Source organism: Podarcis cretensis (assembly GCF_951804945.1).
Source record: "Podarcis cretensis genome assembly, chromosome: 4".
NCBI lineage: Eukaryota > Metazoa > Chordata > Lepidosauria > Squamata > Lacertidae > Podarcis > Podarcis cretensis.
The window spans coordinates 50,776,219-50,791,473 of NC_137173.1; the positions used below are offsets into that span (position 1 = coordinate 50,776,219).

Sequence of the window (15,255 nt, forward strand, 5' to 3'; positions counted from 1 at the left end):
GCTGTCCACACCAATGACAAGCAGTTTAACTGAAGACGGTGATCAGGGAAGTCAACAACAATGCCAAAACTGAAGCCTGATCCCCCTTCTTTTATAAACCAGGAGGCCATCAACTTGACTGGGGCCTGAACATGCCATCCTATATAACGCTGAAGCTGCTAACCACATTATTTCTTCAAAGAAAGTTGTGGCCATGATTAACTCTTCTTATTTGTCAGTTTCTTCTGTCCTTGGGTCTGAGGAGAAATAATTCATCTGAAATGCAGAAAATACTACCATAAGATTAAATTATTAACAAATTTCTTAATCTAAATGATTCTGGAGAGAACAAAACTATATGTGAAATGAGATGGATCTCATCCTTTCATATTTAAATATGAGAAAATTTCATCACTATAGTCATGTTCAGCTATTTTGGGATGTTACAGTGTTTGCTTCAAAAGAATCCATTGGCATGCAAAATCCAATGTTCTTGCAATTGCAGGGTTTTTTTCTGATGTGGGATTGCATCTCTCCTCTCAAATAATTATAAAGGTTAGTTTGGGTTGCAGTTGAGCTAAGTAATTGAAATAATTTCAATTTCCTTATTTCTATGCCTTTCTGCTAAACATTTACTTTAGCATTCCAGCCAAATCACAAGCAGAAGATGAATAACATGAAAAAAAGAGTAGTTTTTTAAAGGAAAAAACGAACATTTCCTTTTAACCAGAGAACAGTAGCATAAAATTTCTCTATCAACTATGTCACTAGACATTAATAAAAGAGCTGCAAAATGAATACAAATAAGTGATAGCATAATGGTGCCAAACATTTTCCCATGGAATTGTGGATATCATTTCTAAGGAAATATTTAAGTTATCTAAGCAATGTTTTTTGAAGTTTTTCCATAGAAGTCCCAATGGCTATATATAACAACCTTCTTAAAAGCAAGCATTTTATATTGCCAATGTACTTAATTTGTCTAACTAACTGCTCTATAAATAATAACACTCGCATTTGTAAATGGGCACATACTGAATTTGCCACATTGCTGGGTTCTTCTGTCTCACACCTTCTAGTCAATTATGTCATGTTATCTGCTCTGCATGGAATCAGAGATGGTTTTAGGGTAGCACAATCGGTTTGGCCACACCGAGCACTGCACTGCATAGGGTAACCACAACAGAGCGAGAGAGACAAGGGCCACCAAATTTTAGCATTGCACAGGGCACGACTGACATTTCAGAGCCCTGCTTGGCAGGGGGTTGGACTCGATGGCCCTTGTGGTCTCTTCCAACTCTATGATTCTATGAACACTGATGTTAGAGGCAACCTCAGAATAGCTAGCTGGAAACTTAGCAAAGCTTCATCCTTACCCCCTCAAGCAATCACAGATCCCATTGTATATTAACTGAGTAATCCTATGCATGCCTACTCAATGGATACTCCCAAGTAGGAGGATATAGGATTGCAGCCTTCAGCTGTTAAAGGAAATTACATTAATAATGCAACTGTAAAAAAACACAGCAAAATTCAACGACTTTCTGCATTTGAATGTGTTTTCTGCTGAGAGCTGTGGTGTATAAAATGTTATAAATATGTGAAACTTGAAAGAAAATATTAAAAGAGAAAGAGAATATTAATAAATGTCAAATGCTTGTGGGGGGTTTCCTTTTAAAATGCTTATTTCAGTATTGACAGGCACAAACAGGTTGCACTGTTCTTTCCATTTGTGCAGGAGTGGCTAAACTATTTTAGTCCAAGTCCCGAACTGACTCACGGCCAACCCTCTAGGGCCATATGTCACAGTGGGTGTGGCTTAATGTCAACGCAGCTTCTTTCACAGGAACATTTTTGACAAACCAGCCACTTTGCAAATAGCGTTAATTTTTATCCATTTATTGAATTTTATAACACCCTTCATCGGAAGATCAGTGGGCAGTTTATAATGTAAAAGCACAAAAATATATACCTTAACAACAACCAAAAGAATAACTACCAACACCATCACAGAGTATGAAAGGGCATAGATTGTGGAATTAGCCAAAGGCCTGTGGGAAGGGGAATGTTTTGCCTAAAGATATACAACAAAGGCACCAGGCGAGCCTCCAGCATTTCACAGTGAAACAGTTTCTGTCATGCTGGATTTTTAAAACTGCGTGAGTTTGAGAGAAGGAGAGAGGGAAGATGACCTTTATTTACATCCAAGTTGATGCAGAAGTGGAGTTTACATCACTGGATTGTGGCCATATACAGGCTTCAGCCAAAATAAACTGAAATAGAGATTTTTGCTGTAGGTCATTTGGACAAGGTCAATAAGAAAGAAACAGGACAGTGGCCATCAGAGGTGCATCCATATTCAGCATTAGGATTATTATGCATTCATGCTTCTGCATGTTTGATTAAAAAAATCATTCTTGTTTTCTCTAAATATTATTTGAGCTGCCTGAGCCTTGAAATAGCAGCCCAAGACTCTCTAAGAGAGTCTCTAGTGAGAAGTGGGGAGTCCATCCTTATTCACTGAAGCTATAAATCTTGCTCAATGCCTCTAGTACCTTCCAGTAAGTTCTGATGTGATCATACTTGCATCAGTGTAGGCATTTCTTCTTGCCAGACAAAATGATCTCCACTTTCCTTCTGTATGCCATTCTGGGGGTTCTCATGACCCCCCAGAGCAGATTTGGGGGGTGTGCACAGGGCTTTCACAAGATTATTGGAGTGGTGGTGGTTTTAGTTTGTCCTTCAAAATAAAGTGGGTTGCTCTGCTTACAGTATGCCTCTTCCTTGAGTTTCTCATCTTCCAAGGTCCTTATTTTGCAACAGGAAGGGAGGGCAACAAATATAATGCTACCAACTATTTGTTCTGTTCAAAGTAGTAAAACACAAGCAGCCATTTTGCCATTACTTATTTCAAAGCCCAAGGAATTTAATTAACATTTTCCACACTTCAAATTAAAATTCAGCCACTAAATATACAGAGTAAGCTGCCGATATAGTTTATGTTTCCGTCCTCAAGAACAGTTGTTAGCTCTGCAGAGTATTGACGAGTGAAGACTGCCATCTTCTGACTTACAACGTGATGCTGAAGAGTTGAACAGACAGCTTAGTTATTCATAATAATACCTGTCACAGTGCTTCCAGATGAAAACTCTTGGCCCGCATCTTGGCCATGTGTTCTGCTGTGATGGATATCAACCAGCAACCTACAGAAGGATGTTTCAGCCTTGCAAGAGAAAACAGTCTTTTATGCTAAAAAGCAAAATGCCTGTGCTCATAGGCTTCCCTGGAGATGCAATATGTTCCCATCCTTCAACTCTATTGACAATAATACATTTAGAACTTCTATTCTGTGTGGTTAATAGTACATTTTAAAAATGCTATTGTCCCTATAGACTAGAAGGGCAAGCACTTTTAAAGAAATCATTTAGATCAACATCCAATGTCAAAAACAATTTTTCTCATTGCTTGGGTTAAAGTAAAAGGATTATATAGCCATTCGAAGCCCAAACAAACATTGTTTAAAAAAAGGAGGCACAGATATACAAATCTCTGAATGAAGTGCAAGAACAGCTGAACTCAAGTAAGTATCTTGCATTTACATTTAAAAGTAGGGTCCTCTATACCAGTGTTTCCCAACCTTGGGCCTCCAGCTGTTTTTGAACTACAATTCCCATCATCCCTGACCACTGGTCTTGCTAGCTAGGGATGATGGCAGTTGTAGTCCAAAAACAGCTGGAGGCCCAAGGTTGGGAAACACTGCTCTATACAACCATAGAGAGCTGTTTCCAAAAGGAAGCACTTGATCCCAAGTAGTTCTTGCATGCTTCCTAGGTCACAGTCATTATTCATTAGGAAGATTGATCACTTTAGATGCTTTAGTACACAGGCAGAACAAACGGGAGGGTAATTGTTGTAAGTTTCTGAGTGGAAGGGGGGACTTAGCTCAATGGTAGAGCACATTCTTTGTGTACAGACAGGTTCAGTCTTGAGCATTAGCATCCGGTTTCAGGACCGAATCAGTCTTGGCCACCCTGTTGCATTACCTGTATCAGGAGAGGGGCAGGGGAGTGCAGCACTGTTACTCTAACTTTTTTTTAAAAAATATTATTTATTCAAATTTCAAAGGTTACAAAAAGAATCAAAAAAGAAAACAAAACAGTACATAAAAGCAAATCACATCCAGGAAAAAGTAAGAGAGTGAAAACAGAAAAAAAGAAAAAAAGTTAAAAATACATACAGTCAAAAAGTCAAAAAGAAAAAAAACCCAAGTCAAACCTTTACAAATTTTCCTTTCTTTAACTTATTTCCTTGACTTCCTCACACCTCCCCTCTTTATATTCTAGTTCAGATAGGTATTTCAGCAAATCCTTCATCTTCTTTTTATCCTAATAATTTATCTTGATATCCTGTAATTTTTCATTCTCTCTTTCACCAATTATCCATCCATTTTTACTTTATTTAATTTAAAACTGATATATAAAACTAATTATTTAAAACTGATATATTTGAACTTATTCTCTTAAGACGTTTCCCCTAGGGTTATAAAAATTTCATTCCACGATTTCCCCATTTTTCATTAATTTGTTTTTTAAAAAAATCTCAATATATACATTTTAAATTCCCAATTTTCTTCCACCATCTCCCCTCCCCGGTCTCGGCCCCTACCAACAGTTCCATCAACCTCCAATAGTCCATCAACCAGGAGATCTTAAATCCGAGGCTCTTAACTCTTCTTGATAATCTTTGGTATTAAAAAAAAAGTTCTCAGAGGGGCTCCAACCCAACGATGATCATATTCCTTCTTAGCAAGTCTGCCAGATTTCCATAATTAAAGGTAGGGCCCATAAAGTATTCCAAGCCTTGCTTCACACTTCTTCCAAGTCCAAAGGCCCCAAATACTCCAATCCCCACATAAGGTGATCTCTCGACCTTTCATTTTCCAAATCAAGCCAGGCTTCCATCTCCAAAACCTGGCTTCTCTTAATTACCGTCATATAAGGCCTCAACTTATAATCCTCCATTTGCCTCTGTAGGGTTAAGGCTCCCCCTTGCTTCACTTTCACAACAACACTCTCCTTCTCTGGTTCTTCAATGTGTTCCATTGAAAAGAATTCCTGTGCCGGATTCTTGTCAATTTCTTTGCTGATGCCCACTTTTGTTCCCAAAATAACAACGCTGGTAGCCACGGCATCTATCTGTTCATGCAGCTTTCCCAGCAGATAAAATGTCCTATTCAGTACAGACACTACTTCCTTCCCAACAGACATCCTTAAAGTGTTCAAGGTCAAAGCTGGTTTCTCAGGGCCTTTATTTTTAAAACCAATTTCCCAGCTGCATTCTTGTAACAATGTCCCAAAGCTCCCTCTAGAGGGAAACAGTCTCCATTTATCAATCCTTCCAGCACAGTCCCAAAAGTCCCAAAGGTAAATTAGTAACAATTCCAATTACTTTTCCTTCTTTTTAAGCGCAGAAGTGGACAATGGAAACAAAGTCTATCTTTTGTATCTTGACAGCTAGCTGTCAAATTTATCTATTCACCGTCAATGGGCTCCTCGCGGACTGCTCCCAGGTTTAGAGATGTGGCGCTTCAATTCCAAAATTTTCACCTTCTCCTGCAGGGTTCCCCGGCTTCCAAAGGAGGTATTAATAATATTTTCAATCAGTGGAGTTTTAATCCTTTACAAAGGACTTTCCAAGACCTTAGTTAACAAGTTCTTTGCTTCAATCTATTTACAAAAAGGGAAGGTGGACTTCCTGTTTAGACCTTCCCCGTTCAATGCCAAATTAAGTTATTTTAAAAGTCCAATTTCCCATTCTACTCACGGGTTGTTGTTTAAAATCCAATTGTCCCCAGGAAAAAGTCAGCGCTCTCCGGCAACGGCTGTGCGGCTTCACTCCGTAAAAATAGCGGTCGATTCAAAACACTGCGCCGCTCGCCCCACGTCGCTTCAGATCCCCCAAAAAGGGGTTTCCCTGCGAGTAGGGGGGCGCTCCTGGTGTCAGCCGAATCCCACATTCCCAGGCTTCCTCTGCCTGGGATTTTTAAGGGGTCTCCGCCTTTGCCGCGGCGGCAAGACCCGAATTTCATGGAGCGGGTTCCTCTCAGTCAGAGGAATTCTGCCATTGCCGATGGCGCTAACCCGGAAGTCCCACTGTTACTCTAACTTGATCTCTCATAAGCTTTTGATACCACTGACCTGTGTTATCCTGTGTTGTCTGTGTTGGATAGGTATTGGAGGCTGTGTACTGCAGTTGTTCCAGTCTTACCTGTGTGGTTGAGTCCATGGAGGATTGTTGAAGGAGTGCTTTTTGACACCCTGGCACCTGTGCTATAGCATTCTACAGGGCATTCTTGTCCCCAATTCTAGACCATAGAGTTCAAGATCATAAGATTGGGTTGGTCCACTGCAAAACTCTGACTGAATTATTTCCCCCTTCACCCCTAATTTTGACCCCTTAGGAGATGTAACAGCAGTTATATCTCTTTGCAGATCTAGATTAACAATCAAACCATTCCAGGAATGTGGACCAGATGCTCAGATATTTCTCACTTGCCTCTCTTCTGTTTAGTGAATGCCACTTTGTCTTTTATTCTTCCTTCAAGAAATGGTACTGATGTGCTTTTAGATTCCAGCAGATTTGATTACTGTTATTTGTTTGCTATTAGGCAGGAAAAAAGCCCTTTTGTTAGGAGTTTGATATCCCAGCTTGGCTCCTAAAATATTCCTTTTCTACCTGAGAATGTGCTTGTAATAATTCAACAAAGCTGTTAGCCTGAGCTCTAAAGAGGATCAGGATTAAATGAGCACAAGGAAGTGCATTATCTTCCCCGAAGGTGATCTTTTCAGCTCATGGAGCAGGTCACAAAGCTCTATCCTACACCTGTTTACACTTTATCTTGAGGTGGCACTGCTCAAATTCATCTGACTAATGGAATATGAATTTACTCTGCTTGCTCACTTGCCTGCTAACATAAATATCTCCAAACAAAAGGAATCTTGACCCACTTTCACGAATTAAACGAGAGAAAGAAGACCTTCTCAGCACTGATGCAGGCTGAATACACACACTGTAGATTGTATATTTTGAAGGCTATAAACTAAAGTCACTTCATCGTTTGCAACTCCAAAATTGCTTCCCTGTGAGGATACTGTGTGCTGTTGCTACATCATATTATGAGCTTGAATTGTGGACCAGCACTCTGCTGCAGAATGTCTGCATAAAAGCAACAGTGGCTCCTAGTCAGGGTGGTCATGTGTACTATTTAGAGAAGAGAGTCCTCTACTTGAAGGGCTGCCTGGTTTAAGACTATTTTGAAGTTAAATAATCATAATAAGGGTGAACAGGGGTCTTGTAGATGCCCAGGATAGAAGACACACAGGGCACCTAGACACAGTTTTCCCTACAATTGTAGCATATTTCTACATAGGTTACAGCAATTGGGTGACATCCAATGATCATTATACTCAGAGTAGACCTATTAAAAGCAATGGTTCTGTGTGTTGAACCAAAGGTGAAATGTTCCTGGAGGCTTGCAAATGCCATCTTGGTGGTCAAAAACACCTCAATATTATTTTTTAATTGTTGTGGGAATGAGTTCATAGGTGTATTGGACTTGCATGGAGATAAGCACAGAAGGAAAGCAAGCCAATTAGCATATCAGTGAGGCCTGGGGTGCTGGGCTCTTGGTGCAGAGAGGGGAGCCCAGCATAGATACCTGCCTCCTATGCTTTCACCAGCCAGGTGTGATGGGAGACTCTGGGTAAACAGACACATGCTGTTTTGTGTTTAAAGAATGTATAAAGATTTGCCTGAGTGTGGACTAGTCAGGCTGACCTTTCAGTGTTGCAGTGTCTGTCCCACATCTTTCACAGCAGTGGGGCTTTGCAGGCTGACTTACTGTAAGTTTAGTTTTTCTTATAATAAAGCCCCAGAACTGATCACTCTGGCATTTGGGACATCCTTTGGTATCCCTGACCCAAACCACTCCCATGAGCTCACCTTATGGCTGGTGGATCAGGACAGGTCTGCTCTGAGAATGGCTTAGCTAGCTCTCACCCAATATTTCTACATGTACATCTATACAGTACATAAAAAATAGGGTGTGCAAATGTTATATACATAAATCCATGACTGCTTTTCTTCTCTCTTTTTTTTATGTGTTTCCTCTTTCTGTGTGATATGCAAGTGGACACCCTCCCTTGAAAAAGTCAATTTATGTGGTAGAGCAGGGATGGGGAACCTGTAGCCAGAAAAGGAAGGAGAAATTTGATTCAGTTGTCATTTTGAGGTGAACCTATCTAATTCACACTAATGTGTACATTAGTCAAAATTGAATTAGGAGAAATTGCACTAAAATGCTGGTGAATTTTCATGATGACTTAAAACCCCCACCACAAACTGAGCTGGAAATATGAGAAACTGAACTTCAGATTGGAAATATGATAAACTGAAGCACCACAAAATGGTCACATTTGCCCATCTCTACCTGTAGTCATCCTATGGTAAAGCAATAACTTAGGACATCTGCATTGAACTGCATTGTGGGGGAAAATGTTTCATGGGTGAGCACAGTTATATGCTATAGCATATGAACTGTCTCCTAGTTTCTGGTTTTCTTTATGCCCATTTTTCACACCACTATGCTTCCAATACAACTACAAAATGAATGAATATGTTGGTATTTAATTTGTCCCATGAGAGAAATAATCATAATGATCTCCAAAACTACTTACTAAAATGTATTCAGAATCCCTTCTAGACTTTTACTAGAAGAGTACTCCTCCTCCTTTTAAAAAATAAATTAAAAAGGGTATATACTATACATGATATTTTACTTTCCATGCAAGTGGTAGTGTCTGTTTCATTTTAAGACTTAAGACATATAAGTCTCCTCTTTCAGAAATTCCCTCTTTTAAGTGGCTGATAATCTTCAGTAAAGCTCAGAAACTGAACATCTTGTGGGAGAATCAATCAATTATTTTATCCTATTTTTTACATTTAGAGTCTACCCATTAACCACAGTCTCTGGGAAGTTCACTTTAAAAAACAACAAAAAACAACAACAACAGATACATTGCAGCAATAAGCCTATCAATTATATGCATAAAGTCAACACAAGCAGCATAAATTTATTTTACAATAAAACCCAGCTGAAAGCCATTTGTTCCATAGACTAAAATACACTGAAGCATAATTTGTAAAGGTATAAGAGGCTAAAATGGTTTTCATGTGGCACCAAAAAGACCTTATCATATGTGCTAGTCGAGCCCCACTGAAGAAGTCATAGTACAACTCAATAGGGGCAAATGTAAGGTTCTGCACTTAGGCAGGAAGAACCAGCTGCACAAATATAAGATGGGGGAATCCTGGCTTGCTAATAGTGCATGTGAAAAGGATTTAGGGCTCTTAGTAGATGACAAGCTTAACATGAGTCAAGAAAGTGATTCAGCAATGTGGGGGTGGAAATGCTCTTCTAAGTTGCAATAACAGTAATGTCCCAATCAAGGGAAATCATAGTACAGTTCTGCTCTATTCTGCCTTGGTCAGACCACAGCTGGAATACTGTGTCCTATTCTTGGCACCACAAGAAGTATATTGACAAGCTGGAATGTGTGCAGAGGAGAGCAGTCCAGATGATCAAGGGTTGAGAAACCAAGCCACCTTAGGATCTTTGGAGGTTTTAAAGCAGCCATTGGATGGTCACCTGTCATGGATGCTTTAGTTGAGATTCCTGCATTGCAAAGAGTTGGACTAGATGAGCCTAGAGGTACCTTCCAACTCTAAATCCTATGATTCTTCTTCATCATCATCATCAAAGTTGTTTGTGTCTCTTCTCTGTACATATCCTCACCAAATTTGTCACATTGGTTCCTGCGACCGAGGAACAGATTTTTGTGTCTGTTTGGATATCATCTGATGCTATTTTGAATCAAGATGGCTGGCTGAATTTTTCAAAACTGCCTTGATTTTAATCATTGGTCTCAAAATTGCACTGATCCTTCTTTCTTTCCTTCCTTCCTTCCTTCCTTCCTTCCTTCCTTCCTTCCTTCCTTCCTTCCTTTGAATCCCCTAACAATGCCAGACACTTTCTGTTAGTATTCACATAAAGCAGTTCTGACTGGCGACAAATAATTATTCTCTTTTTCCATCTTAAATTTAGAATCTGCACAAAAAGATGCATTTTAAAAATACACTCAGTCACATTGTAAACAGGTGAATAAGCATATAGTACTTGTTCCTTGAAAAATAAATTTGATGTTTTATATTCCCAGAAATAAATTGGACTAAAAATAATGTTTGTGTGGTGTGTTACATGACAGGTTTGTAAAGGAGAAATTTCAAGTCTCTGCAGCCTACAATCCATGGTTAGCACTAGCAGAGCACTTTGGGATGCAGTCCCAATATCAATGGCTTACAGGAACTCCTGGAAACCTCTCAAAGCAACTTCAGTGATGGCAATTAGGCTGTGACCCAGCTCCTTCATCTTCAGTTGTTAGAGGGCTGTACGAATAACATGACCCAAAACTTTATAGTAACACTTTCATCTGCATTCTGAAGCATTTAATTAAATTTTCAATTAATCATTATTTGAATGTTGGGCCTCCTGCTGCTGCAATATATTTGATTAAGAATTAGGCCATGTGTAAGCCTACATTAGTAAACCCAAATTAAGCTTTTCATAAAAGCTAATTTGCCAATCACTGCTTTCAGACCAACAAAACACTAGAGGGATTTTTATTTTATTTCTTGCAGATTATGTGTCTCTATTTAGGACCTTTCTTCCGTTTTGATTATCTATAATTCTGTTAAATTTATATTATATTGCTGCAGCTTTTCTGAAAAGTACCATTCATTTTCAAATGATAGGAGGCTAACCTATTAATGCTATACAATTATTGAGTTTCTGTATCACTGGATGTGGTCAGTGGCCATTTCATTGTGTACTCACGCCGTAAGAGACCAATAGTGCAGTAAGATTATTTTAGACACTGGATTTAAGGGTCTTACATGAGGTGTGTGTGTGTGTGTGTGTGTGTGTGCAGGAGTGAAGGGGGCCTAGGAAGTAATTTACTTCACTTCACATCTGAAGAAGTGTGCATGCACATGAAAACTTATACCCAGAACAAACTTAGTTGGTCTCTAAGGTGCTACTGGACAATTTTTTATTTTTATATTTATTCCAAATGTGGTAAGTCCTGTGTTTGTGGACCTTCATGCTCATTTAGTTTAGTTTAGTGTGGCCCTGGGCTTTTGTCCAAAAAGCTCTGCCTTGATGACACCACAAGGTAACAGCACTTGGAAGTAAGCACAAATGCCATCTTGGCAATGTGTGCTCATTAAGGCTGATGGGCAACCACAGCAGAAAACATGGTACCAGCTGATGCACTATCACGCTAGCTCTATTTTGTGACAGCTTTCATTGAGAAATCAATCAAGGTTAAGATACTGGAAAAAATCAGAGTTTCTTGGAATTCTAAACTATTACAATGATCAAACTCTTAATCCTGTGTACAATACTGGTAACCTTTGCTCACTTATTTTAACCAATTCTGATTACAATAAGCACAGAAAACATTAAACATATTACAAAGCAGAAAGATAAAAAGACGGCTAAGGATCTTGATTCACATTCTCCTTTTATGCTTAAAATAAAGTGATCTCCCTTTGTGTTTAAATTAAGTGTATTGTTGCCATAGTAGGTGAGAATACATGCCCATCAAAAAAAAAAAAAAACAACAACAACATATTAACTCCTTTAAAAAGGAATCACAGAATGGCACTAAATCCTCTGAAGAATTCATCTTGGAAAGTTCCTGGAACACGTTTGATACATCTTTTCTGAGATACATTTATTGCTCTAGATTCCTCTCTCTAAAGAAGTGAAGTAGATCACCACTAGGGAGAGGTCATTTAATACTATTTGAGTATTACTAACTATGGGATCTCACCCAGTTTTCCTTAAGCTTTTTGAAATCAACCTTCTATGGAAGCATTAGAACTAATTTCAGGGTGTCTTTTTTTTTTTTTTTAAGAAAACTCCCATCCCATTTGATGAAAGGCAGGCAGTAGCTCTTTAAAATAAATAGATAAATTAGGCAGGTCAGAGTTTGAAGACTTTCTCTGGAATGAGGGTAAGATTCCTGCCCTGTGCTTCAGATACATTAACAGAAATGAAAGACAAAGTTGTCTCAATCCATTAAAATTGCTCTTCAGGGGGTCAGCATTTCAAACATGCCTCTTCTGCATTAGCCAAGGACCAATCAGAGGTTATTTCTGAATGCATAGTCTGCTTTACAGGCTTCTGACCATGGCACTTGTCTGATTATAGCCTTTTCACATTAAATGATGGTTAAAATCGCTAAGCGGTAAGTGTACTTCTTAGAGAAGGTCATCGCATTATAACCTACTGTGAAGAATTGGTAGCATGCAGGCAGTTTCCTACCCTTTGGCCATTCTCCCTTTCAGCTTACTAAGCGTGCACAGATGTTAAATAGGCATATACCATGGGTTTCTGGCAAACTGATCACACCAGGATACTCCAGTAGACCCAGCAACTGAATCCTCTGGCTCTCCAGAGGATTTCAGAAAACAGTATGAGTGGTTACAGCCCTATTGAACTCTCACTAGTATATTTAAATAATATAAAGAGCAAAAATAACAGACATAACTTCTAGGTTACCCAATCAGGTTGTGTATTCCCTAGTTTGAATCTTAAAGTCTTACTTAAGCTTTTACATAGGTTCAATTTCAGTATATATTATGCAGTAGTGTCAGGTTATAGTACATCTTCCTAAGGAATTTTAAGCAAAAGAATGCAGTACTTTATTACTCAACACTCAGGCCATGGCTCTGTTACTAAAACACAGGAAATGTTTAGACCTAAGCACAGCTAGAAATAAAATGCTGATGGCCCATTGCCCTGAGCCAGCTCCATTACTAATGTTCCCTAACTTTCCCACCATGGAGCAACAGGTGACTTACTGAGTGGAACATGGGCTGAACAAATTCAGAGTAATTTAAAGAGGAAGCAGAATTAAATAGTGTGCACGTGCTTTGCCTCCAGGTTCATTGGAAAGTCATCCTTTTAAAAAAATAAAAAAGAGAACCTACTGCTTATTATTTTTGTAAAATAAATAGCCCATCTCTACATTTGCCTGCAGCGACGTGATTTCGGAGTTCTTTCAACTCTCTAGGGCACAGAATGAAAGTGGCGGCTCCCCACTGAGTCTAGCTGCAGCTGAATCCTATTTGTGATTTTTCTATGGAGAGGGAACTCATCATTTCTGGCAAAAAGAAAGTTTTAGTTTGACATGAGTTCTTTTTTTAAAAAGAGTTTAAATTAAGGAAATTATTCCTATGAACTGTTAGCAGTTCATTCCTCAACACGACACATGCCACATCCTTCCCTTAGAATCAAATGAACCACTTTATTTTGCTCTCTGTAGACAAAGCATAGGAAAACTTTTCTTTCTTTCTTTCTTTCTTTCTTTCTTTCACACTGGAACTCTCTTCCATGTGAGTGTAAGAAGCAGGTTTTCATTAAAAAATTGACAAGTGCAAAATACCCACAATAATTTACTCCTTACAGAAAAAAAGGCCCAATTGTCAGTACACTTTTGCTCAATTGTGACCTCAGAAACTGAGTCAAAAATCAAGGAGAAACTGGTAGATGTGGTCCAGGTATTTAATAATCAGCAATATATATTTCTGGTAAGGCTGCTTTGTATCCACTCACTTCCCACCCAGAGGTTAAAATATGAGGACGCACTTCTGGGACAAAACTGTATGTATATTTAATTACCCTCCATGAAGGTTTTACACTTGATGGTTTTACATGTGAGGATAAAAACTTATTATACAAAATGTATTTCCAGAGAATCTTTAAATGGTAGTCTTTACTGAACCAAGTCTCAGGTAGACTTTACCCACCTAAAATGGCTATTAGTCTTCTAACCAGTAAAACCCATCACCCCCTTTTAGGATTTAACTTCCCCTCAGAGAATCAAAAACATTTTGCCAGGTTTAGGCAACTACACACATATAATCAGAACTTTATCTGTCCACAGGCAAGCCCAATCTCTGAGACCAAATCATCCCAATGACAGATAATCCCTATCTGAGCCCACTCAGACAGTCAAAGACTTCATCTGCTTACCCAAACAAGTACCTATCTCACCATTAAACTGTCAGCATCTAACTTAAATTCCACACACACTCTCCTGATTGGCTGATAGTTGCCGGGTCACCAGCAGGGGAGAGCCAGATCCTGCTTGTCACAATCAGCATCTCACAAACACATGTGGATCGAAACATAATTATCCTTCAGGTTTCACATTTCACTGAATTTTACCATGCAGTTCTTACCTTTCCAAAAATATCTCAAAGGGCATTTCAAAATGTGACTTTCAAGTCAAAATACATTTATAAATGTAAGTTTTGTAAGGAAAAAAACATTCAAAATAGGTATTGATATTTATATTAAATATGGATTTTTATACATTTTCATCATCATGATAATTGATACCAAAATGGGATGGAACAGGGTTATGGATGAATATTTGTGAAACTGATATAGATAAAAAATAAACGGATCCATCCCAACTGATAAGTTCTGCTGTTACTGATAATTTATCTACATGTTTCTAACCATCCCCTACAAATCACTGCTGCCTGATATGCTGTTCCTTCTTCAACAAAAGGCATTTTGTGAATTTGTTCCTTCTCTTCAATACATATTTAAGTTTCACATTTTAATGAATAGTTCATAATTTGTAGTACCTTAATCTCTATAATAATTAAAAAAACCAGCCTTGTCTACCTCTTAAATTATGAAAACAATATTTAAACTCTATACCTGCTGAGGAAAATTTTATTTGAATAATGGTGTGATATTAACAGTGCTTGAGAACCTAATTGATACCATATTTAGCAAAATGTAGATTCCATAGCATATAATTAAGTTTGAACTAACCCCTCTGTTGAACCACTAGATTCAGATAAATAAGTGAATGTGAGGAGAAAGTTAGGAGTAAACCAGAAGGCAAACTAAATCACTAATGAGTGCAACAGACCACTATGACTGATGCCCCAATTGGCACCTTAAGGAATGCTACTCCCATCCTTGAGTGGGAGTGTATTTGGTGCACTCCAGCTTACCCAGGAAGAAGGGTTCAGGATGGTTTGGCCCTTTGGAGGAGTCGAGGAAGATTCACATGCCACAATAAGCTGGCTCCACCCTCAGTCATTCCTCACCTCTCATTGTGCTATCTATTC

The 15,255-nt window shown here is 38.6% G+C and overlaps 1 long non-coding RNA gene across 1 annotated transcript in view; it reads right to left on the reverse strand.

Annotated features, from left to right (window-relative positions):
• LOC307213856 overlaps positions 1-15,255 on the reverse strand; it is a 116,286-nt gene that overhangs the window by 16,354 nt on the left and 84,677 nt on the right. The gene's annotated exons all lie outside the window — the stretch shown is intronic.